This window comes from Meles meles, chromosome 11, assembly GCF_922984935.1.
Source record: "Meles meles chromosome 11, mMelMel3.1 paternal haplotype, whole genome shotgun sequence".
Lineage (NCBI taxonomy): Eukaryota > Metazoa > Chordata > Mammalia > Carnivora > Mustelidae > Meles > Meles meles.
Genome location: NC_060076.1, coordinates 76,875,273 through 76,886,274, shown reverse-complemented (window position 1 = coordinate 76,886,274; position 11,002 = coordinate 76,875,273). Strand labels below are relative to the sequence as shown.

The 11,002-nt window shown below is 40.1% G+C and overlaps 1 pseudogene; it reads right to left on the bottom strand.

Moving 5' to 3' along the window:
• Window positions 1-4,412: 4,412 nt before the first annotated feature.
• On the bottom strand, window positions 4,413-5,008 carry LOC123953318 (annotated as a pseudogene).
• Between the last annotated feature and the right edge of the window lie 5,994 nt (window positions 5,009-11,002).

Sequence of the window (11,002 nt, the reverse complement as noted above, 5' to 3'; positions counted from 1 at the left end):
CAATTGCTGGGTCATAGGGTAGTTCTATTTTCAACATTTTGAGGAATCTCCATGCTGTTTTCCAGAGTGGTTGCACCTGCTTGCATTCCCACCGACAGTGGAGGAGGGTTCCCCTTTCTCTGCATCCTCACCAGCATCTATCATTTCCTGACTTGTTAATTTTAGCCATTCTGATTGGTGTGAGGTGACATCTCATTGTGGTTTTGATTTGTATTTCCCTGATGCCGAGTGATGTGGAGCACTTTTTCATCTGTCTGTTGGCCATCTGGATGTCTTCTTTGCAGAAATGTCTGTTCATGTCCTCTGCCCATTTCTTGATTGGATTATTTGTTCTTTGGGTGTTGAGCTTGATAAGTTCCTTATAGATTTTGGACACTAGCCCTTTATCTGATATGTTGTTTGCAAATATCTTCTCCCATTCTGTCAGTTGTCTTTTGGTTTTAATTGTTTCCTTTGCTGTGCAAAAGTTTTGATCTTGATGAAATCCCAATGGTTCATTTTTGCCCTTGCTTCCCTTGCCTTTGCCGATGTTCCTAGAAAGATGTTGCTGCGGCTGAGGTCAAAGAGGTTGCTGCCTGCATTCTCCTCAAGGATTTTGATGGATTCCTTTCTCACATTGAGGTCCTTCCTCTATTTTGAGTCTATTTTCATGTGTGGTGTAAGGAAGTGGTCCAATTTCATTTTTCTGCATGTGGCTGTCCAATTTTCCCAGCACCATTTATTGAAGAGGCTGTCTTTTTTCCATTGGACATTCTTTCCTGCTTTGTCGAAGTTTAGTTGACCATAGAGTTGAGGGTCTATTTCTGGGCTCTCTATTCTGTTCCATTGATCTATGTGTCTGTTTTTGTGCCAGTACCATGCTGTCTTGATGATGATAGCTTTGTAATAGAGCTTGAAGTCCGGAATTGTGATGCCACCAACTTTGGCTTCCTTTTTCAATATTCCTTTGGCTATTCGAGGTCTTTTCTGGTTCCATATAAATTTTAGGATTATTTGTTCCATTTCTTTGAAAAAAAATGGATGGTATTTTGATAGGGATTGCATTAAATGTGTAGATTGCTTTAGGTAGCATAGACATTTTCACAATATTTATTCTCCCAATCCAAGAGCATGGAACATTTTTCAATTTCTTTGTGTCTTCCTCAACTTCTTTCCTGAGTACATTATAGTTTTCTGCATATAGATTCCTAACCTCTTTGGTGAGTTTTATTCCTAGGTATCTTATAGTTTTGGGTGCAATTGTAAATGGGATTGACTCCTTAATTTCTCTTTCTTCTGTCTTGTTGTTGGTGTACAGAAATGCAACTGATTTCTGTGCATTGATTTTATATCCTGACACTTTACTGAATTCCTGGACAAGTTCTAGCAGTTTTGGAGTGGAGTCTTTGGGTTTTCCACATATAGTATCATATCATCTACGAAGAGTGATAGTTTGACTTCTTCTTTGCCTATTTGGATGCCTTTAATTTTCTTTTGTTGTCTGATTGCTGAGGCTAGGACTTCTAGTACTATGTTGAATAGCAGTGGTGAGAAAGGACATCCCTGCCGTGTTCCTGACCTTAGTGGAAAAGCTTTCAGTTTTTCTCCATTGAGAATGATATTTGCAGTGGATTTTTCATAGATGGCTTTAATGATACTGAGGTATGTGCCCTCTATTCCTACACTTTGAATAGTTTGGATCAGGAAGGGATGCTGTACTTTGTCAAATGTTTTTTCAGCATCTATTGAGAGTATCATATGGTTCTTGTTCTTTCTTTTATTAATGTGTTGTATCACTTTGATTGATTTGCGGATGTTGATCCAACCTTGCAGCCCTGGAATAAATCCCACTTGGTCGTGGTGGATAACCTTTTAAATGTACTGTTGGATCCTATTGGTTAGTATTTTGGTGAGAATTTTTGCATCTGTGTTCATCAAGGATATTGGTCTGTAGTTCTCTTTTTTGGTGGGATCCTTGTCTGGTTTTGGGATCAAGGTGATGCTGGCCTCATAAGATGAGTTTGGAAGTTTTCCTTCCATTTCTATTTTTTGGAACAGTTTCAGGAGAATAGGAATTAGTTCTTCTTTCAATGTTTGGTAGAATTCCCCTGGGAAGCCGTCTGGCCCTGGGCTTTTGTTTGTTTGGAGATTTTTGATGACTGCTTCAATCTCCTTACTGGTTATGGGCCTGTTCAGGTTTTCTATTTCTTCCTGGTTCAGTTGTGGTAGTTTATATGTCTCTAGGAATGCATCCATTTCTTCCAGATTGTCCAATTTGTTGGCGTAGAGTTGCTCATAGTATGTTCTTATAATTGTCTGTATTTCTTTGGTGTTAGTTGTGATCTCTCCTCTTTCATTCATGATTTTATTTATTTGGTTCCTTTCTCTTTTCTTTTTGATAAGTCTGGCCAGGGGTTTATCAATCTTATTAATTCTAAGAACCAGCTCCTAGTCTCATTGATTTGTTCTTTTGTTTATTTGGTTTCTATTTCATTGATTTCTGCTCTGAGCTTTATGATTTCTCTTCTCTTGCTGAGTTTAGGATTTCTTTCTTGTTCTTTCTCCAGCTCCTTTAGATGTAGGGTTAGTTTGCGTACTTGAGACCTTTCTTGTTTCTTGAGAAAGGCTTGTATCGCTATATATTTTCCTCTCAGGCCTGCCTTTGTTGCGTCCCACAGAATTTGAACCATTGTGTTTTCATTATCATTTGTTTCCATGAATTTTTCAATTCTTCTTTAATTTCCTGGTTGACCCATTCATTCTTTAGAAGGATGCTGTTTAGTCTCCATGTATTTGGGTTAATTCCAAATTTCCTCTTGTGATTGAGTTCTAGCTTCAGAGCATTGTGGTCTGAAAATATGCAGGGAATGATCCCAATCTTTTGATACCGGTTGAGACCTGATTTAGGACACAGGATGTGATCTATTCTGGAGAATGTTCCATGTGCACTAGAGAAGAATGTGTATTCTGTTGGTTTGGGATGAAATGTTCTGAATATATTTGTGATGTCCATCTGGTCCAGTATGTCATTTAAGGCCTTTATTTCCTTGTTGATCTTTTGCTTGGATGATCTGTCCATTTCAGTGAGGGGAGTGTTCAAGTCCCCTACTATTATTGTATTATTACTGATGTGTTTCTTTGCTTTTGTTATTAATTGGTTTATGTAGTTGGCTGCTCCCACGTTAGGGGCATAGATTTTTAAAATTGTTAGATCTTCTTGTTGGACAGACCCTTTGAGTAGGATATAGTGTCCTTCCTCATCTCTTATTATAGTCTTTGGCTTAAAATCTAATTGATCTGATATAAGGATTTCCACCCCAGTTTTCTTCTGATGCCCATTAGCATGGTAAATTGTTTTCCACCCCCTCACTTTAAATCTGGAGATGTCTTTGGGTCTAAAATGAGTTTCTTGTAGGCAATATATAGATGGGTTTTGTTTTTATATCCTTTCTGATACCCTGTGTCTTTTGATTGGGGTATTTAGCCCATTAACATTCAGGGTAACTATTGAGAGATATGAATTTAGTGCCATTGTATTGCCTGTCAGGTGACTGTTACTGTATATTGTCTCTGTTCCTTTCTGATCTACTACTTTTAGGCTCTTTGTTTAGAGGACCCCTTTCAATATTTCCTGTAGAGCTGGTTTGGTGTTTGCAAATTCTTTCAGTTTTTGTTTGTCCTGGAAGCTTTTTATCTCTCCTTCTATTTTCAATGATGGCCTAGCTGGATAGAGTATTCTTGGCTGCATGTTTTTCTCGTTGAGTGCTCTGAATATATCATGCCAGCTCTTTCTGGCCTGCCAGGTCTCTGTGGATAAGTCTGCTGCCAATTTAATATTTTTACCATTGTATGTTACAGACGTCTTTTCCCGGGCTACTTTCAGGATTTTCTCTTTGTCACTAAGAATTGTAAATTTTACTATTAGGTGACAGGGTGTGAATCTATTCTTGTTGATTTTGAGGGGGGTTCTCTGCACCTCCTGGATTTTGATGCTTGTTCCCTTTGCCATATTAGGGAAATTCTCTCCAATAATTCTCACCAATACACCTTCTGCTCCCCTCTCTCTTTCTTCTTCTGGAATCCCAATTATTCTAATGTTGTTTTGTCTTATGGTGTCACTTATCTCTTGATTTCTCCCCTTGTGGTCCAGTAGCTGTTTGTCCCTCTTTTGCTCAGCTTCTTTATTCTCTGTCACTTGGTCTTCTATATCACTAATTCTTTCTTCTGCCTCATTTATCCTAGCAGTGATAGCCTCCATTTTTTTAAAGATATTTGAAATACAACTTTATTCTGATTCTAAGTGAAAAGGAATGGGAATGACAGTGACAAACAAGATTTCACCACTGGATATTGTGACGGGACTATAGCAGTCTCATATCTGAAACTGAGGAAGGAAACAACTGCATTCCAAAACAGCTAATTATGCAGGTCCAAAAAATGAAGGTACTTTTTAACTGCCACATTCACTCCGAAGCCCATTCATCTCCTTCAGCATCCCAAAGATTAAGCACATGTTCTGCTCAGCTATATAATAAAGTGGCAAACACGCTGCACCACTGACATCACAGGACAGTTGCCTATAAATCTAGACTTCTGACGCTGGCCTCTAGCTGCACGTTCTCACAGGTCATCATTCTCATCCGGGAGAGCAGTTTTCTGAGCAACCTGTAAATCATGCTCATACTGTGCTGCCAATGCTGGGTCCATGACAACCTCTGGTGGGGCTAGAGCAGGCATGGTGACAAACTCCAAGTTAGGGTCTCCAATTAGTTTTCTAGCAAGCCACAGGAAGGGCTTTTCAAAGTTGTAGTTACTTTTGGCAGAAATGTCATAGTACTGAAGATTCTTTTTTCAGTGGAGGACAATAGATTTTGCCTTAACTTTCCTGTCCTTAATGTCCACTTTGTTGCCACACAGCACAATGGGGATGTTCTCACACACTCGTACCAGATCTCTATGCTAGTTAGGCACATTCTTGTAAGTAACCCTTGACGTGACATTGAACATTATAATGGCACACTGGGCTTGGATGTAGGAGAGACTCCATGTTTGATTGCACCTCATTAATAGCTTTTTTGACTTCAACTTTGTTAGATTTTAGTTCTTTTATTTCTCCAGAAAGGGCTTTTATATCTCCAGACAAGTTTTCTCTAATATCTTCCATGCCTTTTTCGAGCATGGCTAGAACCTTAAGAATCATCATTCTGAACTCTAGATCTGACGTATTACCAATGTCTGCATTGATTAGGTCCCTAGCCTTTGGTACTGCCTCTTATTCTTTTTTTGTGGTGAATTTTTCCACCTTTTCATTTTGTTCAGATAAGAGTATATGAAAGAGCAAGTAAAATACCAAAAGGGTGGCAAAGACCCCAGAAAAATGCGCTTTAACCAAATCAGAAGAGACCCAAATCGTGGGGGGGGGGGGGGGGGGGGGGAGACAGGGGATAAAAAGAGGTTCAGATGGAAGAAGAAAAAATTAAAAATAGAAAACAAATAAAGAAAAAATATAAAAAAGAAAGAAAAAATATATATATTAGATAAATTAGTTAAAAAACATTAAAAAATGAAAGGGTAAAAGTTTAAAAAAATTTAGCAGAAGAAAAAAAAATTGAAAAAAAAATTAAATTAACCGCAAGACTAAAGAATCATGGGGAGAAAGCCATGAGTTTTGTGTATTGATTTCTCTGCCTCTGGAATTCCGCTGCTGTCCTTGGTATTGAACCTGCTTTCCTTGGTAGGTGAACTTCATCCTGGCTGGATTTTTTGTTGCTCTTCTGGGGGAGGGGCCTGTTGTAGTGACTCTCAAGTGTCTTTGCCCGAGGTGGAATTGCACTGCCCTTACCGGGGGCCCGGACTAAGTAATCTGCTCGGGTTCGATTTCAGGAGCTTTTGTTCCCTGAACGCTTTCCGTAGAGTTCCAGAGGACAGGAATGAAAATGGCAGCCTCCCAGTCTCCGGCCCAGAGGAGCCAAGAACCCGGGGCCCCAATCCTCAGTGCACCCCCAGACAACAGCGCCCAATCACTCCCGCATCCCCGGCCTCTGGCCGCGCTCCAAGCTCACCCAGCCTGCGACCGGTTCAAGATAACCCCAAGCTGAGAGCTCACTCCTCAGCTCTGTCTCTGTAGCTGGCTTCCCCGTTCTAATACCTGCAACTCTGTGATACTCCGACACCCCCGATCCTTCTGTGACCCTGCGGGATCTGGGGCCATGCTGACCCCGCGTGTGCTTCACCCCGGTTTAGCTTCTGGAGCAATGTCCCTCAGTGGAACAGACTTTCTTTCTTTCTTTCTTTTTTTTTAAGATTCTATTTATCTACTTGACAGATCACAAGTAGACAGAGGCAGGCAGAGAGAGAGAGAGAGAGAGGGAAGCAGGCTCTCCGCTGAGCAGAGAGCCCGACGCAGGACTTGATCCCAGGACCCCGAGATCATGACCTGAGCCGAAGGCAGTGGCCCAACCCGCTGAGCCACCCAGGCGCCCTGGAACAGACTTTTAAGAGTCCTGATTTTGTGCTCCATTTCTCCGCTGCTTGCCAGGAGCCAGCCTCTCCCCCCGCGGTCTATCTTCCTGTCATTTTGGATTCACTTCTCTACCAGTCCTACCTGTCAGAAAGGGGTGAATTTTCTGTTTCTAGAATTGCTGTTCTTCTTCTCTTCGATCTCCCGTTGGATTTGTAGGTGTTTGCAGTGTTTAGATAAGCTATCTAGCTGATCTCCTGCTACCTTATGTAGTCTCAGCTTGCTACTTCTCCTCCATCTTGACTCCGCCCCGCTATATTAACTCTTAAGGGTAGTCCTGTGCCCTGCTAAAGGGCATTCTGTAATAGGTCAGTTTTGTACTCTGTATGTATTTGATAAACAACCACTATGTTTATCTGAAAAAGAAGTGATACGCTAAATTCTAAGCGATAGTTTTGGTTTTTTTTTTAAATGATGGTAGGTTTGGGGGCCAACATGCATTTGTGTCTATATCCTGGAACTTATACACCTTCTCCTCTGCAGTATGACAGCTGTTTATTAGACTAAGCTGGGGTCATGAAGGAACATTACATTCAGTATATTTTACTGCAGAAGGTATGAAGGCATGCACTAGATTTCTGTTAGAGTTTCACACACACAAAATTACTATCTCTATTGTTTGTAGAGTTCACTTATGCAAAAATTGCACATTTTGATGCAGCACTGGGTAATATTTTGGACTTAGGACCCCCTACCTTCATATTAGAAGGTGAATTAGGACCCTGTGAAGAAAGAAGTCCCATATTGAGTGTCTGAACTATGTTAAAACTGTGTAGACTCCAAGTTTCCAAGGCTTCTGAGAGAAAATACACATGTACATCCACACATTCACGTACACAAATGCATGAAGGAGAAGACTAAGGAGAAAAGAAGTAAACCTGCCATGGCCTCAGTTTCCAATTTTCAAAATGAGAAAGTCAGGCTAGAAGGTTCTCCAAAGTCATTTCCAGCTCTGAGTGTAGCACACATCTCAAATCCTTGGCCTGAATTAGCCCTTTGTGGACTGGGAGAGGAAGAACACAGGTTGTTCTGCAGCAAAACTTTAATTGCAGAGCTTTAATTAGAAAAAGAATCAAAATTCTCTTTCAGATTATACTTTTTAAAATTTATTTTTAATTGTGCTTTTATTGTTTCCATTTTATTTTAAAAAAGAAATGAAAGCTGCAATTTGCTGAATTGCTACATGCTTTTCCTTGCCATACAAATGCCCTAGCATGTTAACCTAAAACAATTTTCTAAAATGTATTTTTAATGAGAAACTGAGATCCCTGAAATTTGTCTTGTACATTTTTTTTTTCCTTTAGACCTCTTATAGGGCTCTGGAGTTTCCAGACCTCGGTGCCAAGAGCATGGCAAAGGAATCCGGCTCAGTTTAGTAATTACCTTGTGTTCGTCTTGCTCAAAGTTGTTTTTCTCTTAATGGGTTAGGAGAGCCATTCAAATGCTTTGATTCTAGTCATCAAATTTCCAATGGGGAGGGTAGGTGAATGTGTATGTAATGTTTAGCCTATAAAAATGGCCATACCCAGAGTTTATGCGGAGTAAATTCTTACCAGGGGCTCTGAGTAAGGGCAGATCAAGGTGGAAGAACGCATGAGAAAATGAATGAGTTGAGGAAAGCCTGGGAGAATCCTTCCCTCTCTAAATTAGGTCTCACAATTTTAGTGGATGTTCATTTTTGTCCCCTTCATGGCATGAGAGAAAGATCTTCCCAAAGTCTCCCTGTGTGCTTCCAGAATTCTGACTCACTCCCAGACTCCACCGTGGAGCAGGTATATTAGCCCACAGTTTCTCAGGCTTTCTTTGGTGAAGGACCAGTTTGCTTCCTCTCATACTCCCCCGTCCACCATGGGCTGATACTTGCATAAAATACAGTGCAAATAATCACTGAAAAAAAAACAACAACACACAAAACAAAGACAAACAGGGGAACCTGGGTGGCTCAGTGGGTTAAGGCCTCTGCCTTCGGCTCAGGTCAAGATCCTGGTGTCCTGGGATAGAGCCCCGCATCGAGCTCCACATTGGGCTCCCTGCTCTGTGGGGAGCCTGCTTCCCTCCCCCACTCTGACTGCCTTTCTGCTTACTTGTGGTCTCTGCCTGTCAAATAAATAAATAAAATCTTTTTTAAAAAATTAAAATTAAAAAAACTAAAAAAAATAAAGACAAATAAAATATAAGCCTGAATTTTAATTATTAGAAGCAGTTACTCTGTCAGATTGTAATAGAAGCTTCTAATGATCATCAATTTCTGTAGTTGTTGTGGGTGGTAACCCAGTAATTATTTCGGGAGCGTTCTTATGACTTGAGCTGGTGTCATTCACCTGAATGTTGGGACTTTAGTGAGAACACTGGGACAAGACTTCTCTGTCTTTTCCTGGCCAGATTCATCTTGGGACATGTTTTTCTCTTAATGGGAAGAGAAGTGGCTTGGGAATGAGTCAACACTGAGAAAGCAGAACCTAGGGATAGTGAGTCAGAACCCAGATCTACTATATTGCAGAGAAATATAAGCCAATAAATTAAAATTAAGCAAGCCAGAATTCATCTGGCTTTCTATCATCCACAAGGGAGTCTTATGTGATAGAGTGATTAACTTGCCTATTTCTTCATGAACTTTTAACCAGCTTTTCTTTTGCAGGTCATCTTTCCTTTTTTTTTTTTTAAATATTTTATTTATTTAACAGAGAGAGAGGTCACAAGTAGGCAGAGAGGCAGGCAGAGAGAGAGGAACAGTCTCCTCACTGAGCAGAGAGCCTGATGCGGGGCTCGATCCCAGGACTCCGAGACCATGACCTGAGCCGAAGGCAGAGGCTTAAACCACTGAGCCACCCAGGTGCCCCGCAGGTCATCTTTCCTAAACAGACTATGCCATTCTTTTGGTTATGAAGCTACCCTCAGTGTAATGAAGTTCACGTTTCTGAAACTGTCATTCAAAGGCATTCACCATTGATTCCCCTTCTACTTTTTTAAATCAATTTTTTGCTGCTCTCATCCTCAGGCAGACATGAGCAGACATGTATTTTTATATATGTTTATATATGTTCAAGTTTGCTCAGGTTCCCTCTGGCTGGATTCCCACACCCTTTTCTGACTTTCTAAGACTAGAACCTTGAGAACATAAGTTGTTCATTACTCTGAAACATTAGGTATCACCATCTTTCCTGCTGATTCAAGGGCTAATTTTGCAAGTGTTGGCAGGAGGGAAACTTGATGCATGCAGACATTTGATAAAATTTGCAATTAGACCCCAGATATCTCATTTCATAGGGAATTTAATATGGTTTCACTAAACAAATCTCAGAAAGCAACATGCTTAGACAAAGTATGACTTTAGGTTACTACAAAAATGAACAAGCAAGAAATGAAAATGTACATCCACACCAAAACACATAAATTGCAGATTTATTCATAAGAGCCAAAAAAGTAGAAAGAACACAAATAATTCAACTGATCAATGTATTAATACAACATAGCATATCTATATAAGGGAATATGATTTTTCATAAAAAGAAAGAAGTATTGATACATGTTACAACATGGATGGCCCTTGAAACTGTATGATAAGTGAAAGAAGTCAGATACAAAAGGCCATATGATTCCATGCATATGAAATTTCCAGAACTGACAACTCAGTAGGTAAAGTAGATTAGTGATAATCTACGGTGGAGGCAGGAGGAATGAGAAGACTGAAGGGGGAACGAAATCTGTGGGGAAGAGTTTCCTTTTAGAATAATAAAAATGGGGATGCCTGGGTGCTCAGATGGTTAGGCATCTGCCTTGGCTCAGGTCATGACCTTGGGGTCCTGGGATAGAGCCCCACATTGGGCTCTCTGTTCGGCAGGAGTCTGCTTCTCCCTCTCTCCCCCAACTGTTACCCCTGCTTGTGCTCTCTCACTCTCTCTGTCAAACTAAAAAAAAAAAAAAAAAAGAATTGAATAATGAAAATGTTCTAAAGTTGATTGTGGTGATGAATGTACAACATTGTGAATTGAATAATTCAATTATTCAATTGAATTGCACACTTTTAATGGATAAATTATATGGTATGTGAATTAAGTCTCAATAACGTGTCTAAAAAATGTATAGGAGGGTTATTCATAGTTGCCAAACTGGGGAGCAGCCAAGATGTCCTTTAAAAAGAGAATGGATAAATCAACTGTGGTACATCTAGACAATGGATATTATCCAGCGCCAAAAAGGAATGAGCCTTTAAGTCATGAAAAGACACAGAGGAGCATTCAGTGCATATCATGAAGTGAAAGAAGCAAATCTGAAAAGGCTACACACTGTAGGATTCCAACAAGATGACATTCTGGAAAAAACTCTGAAGACAGTAAAAAGATCCATGATTGCCAGGGACTGGGGGCAAGATGGGATAAACAGGCAGAGCATAGAGGATTTTTAGAATAGTGAAACTACTCTATGTGATACTACAATGGTGGATACACATCATTATACATTTGTTCAAACCCATAGAAGGTACAATGCCAAGAGTGAACTCTA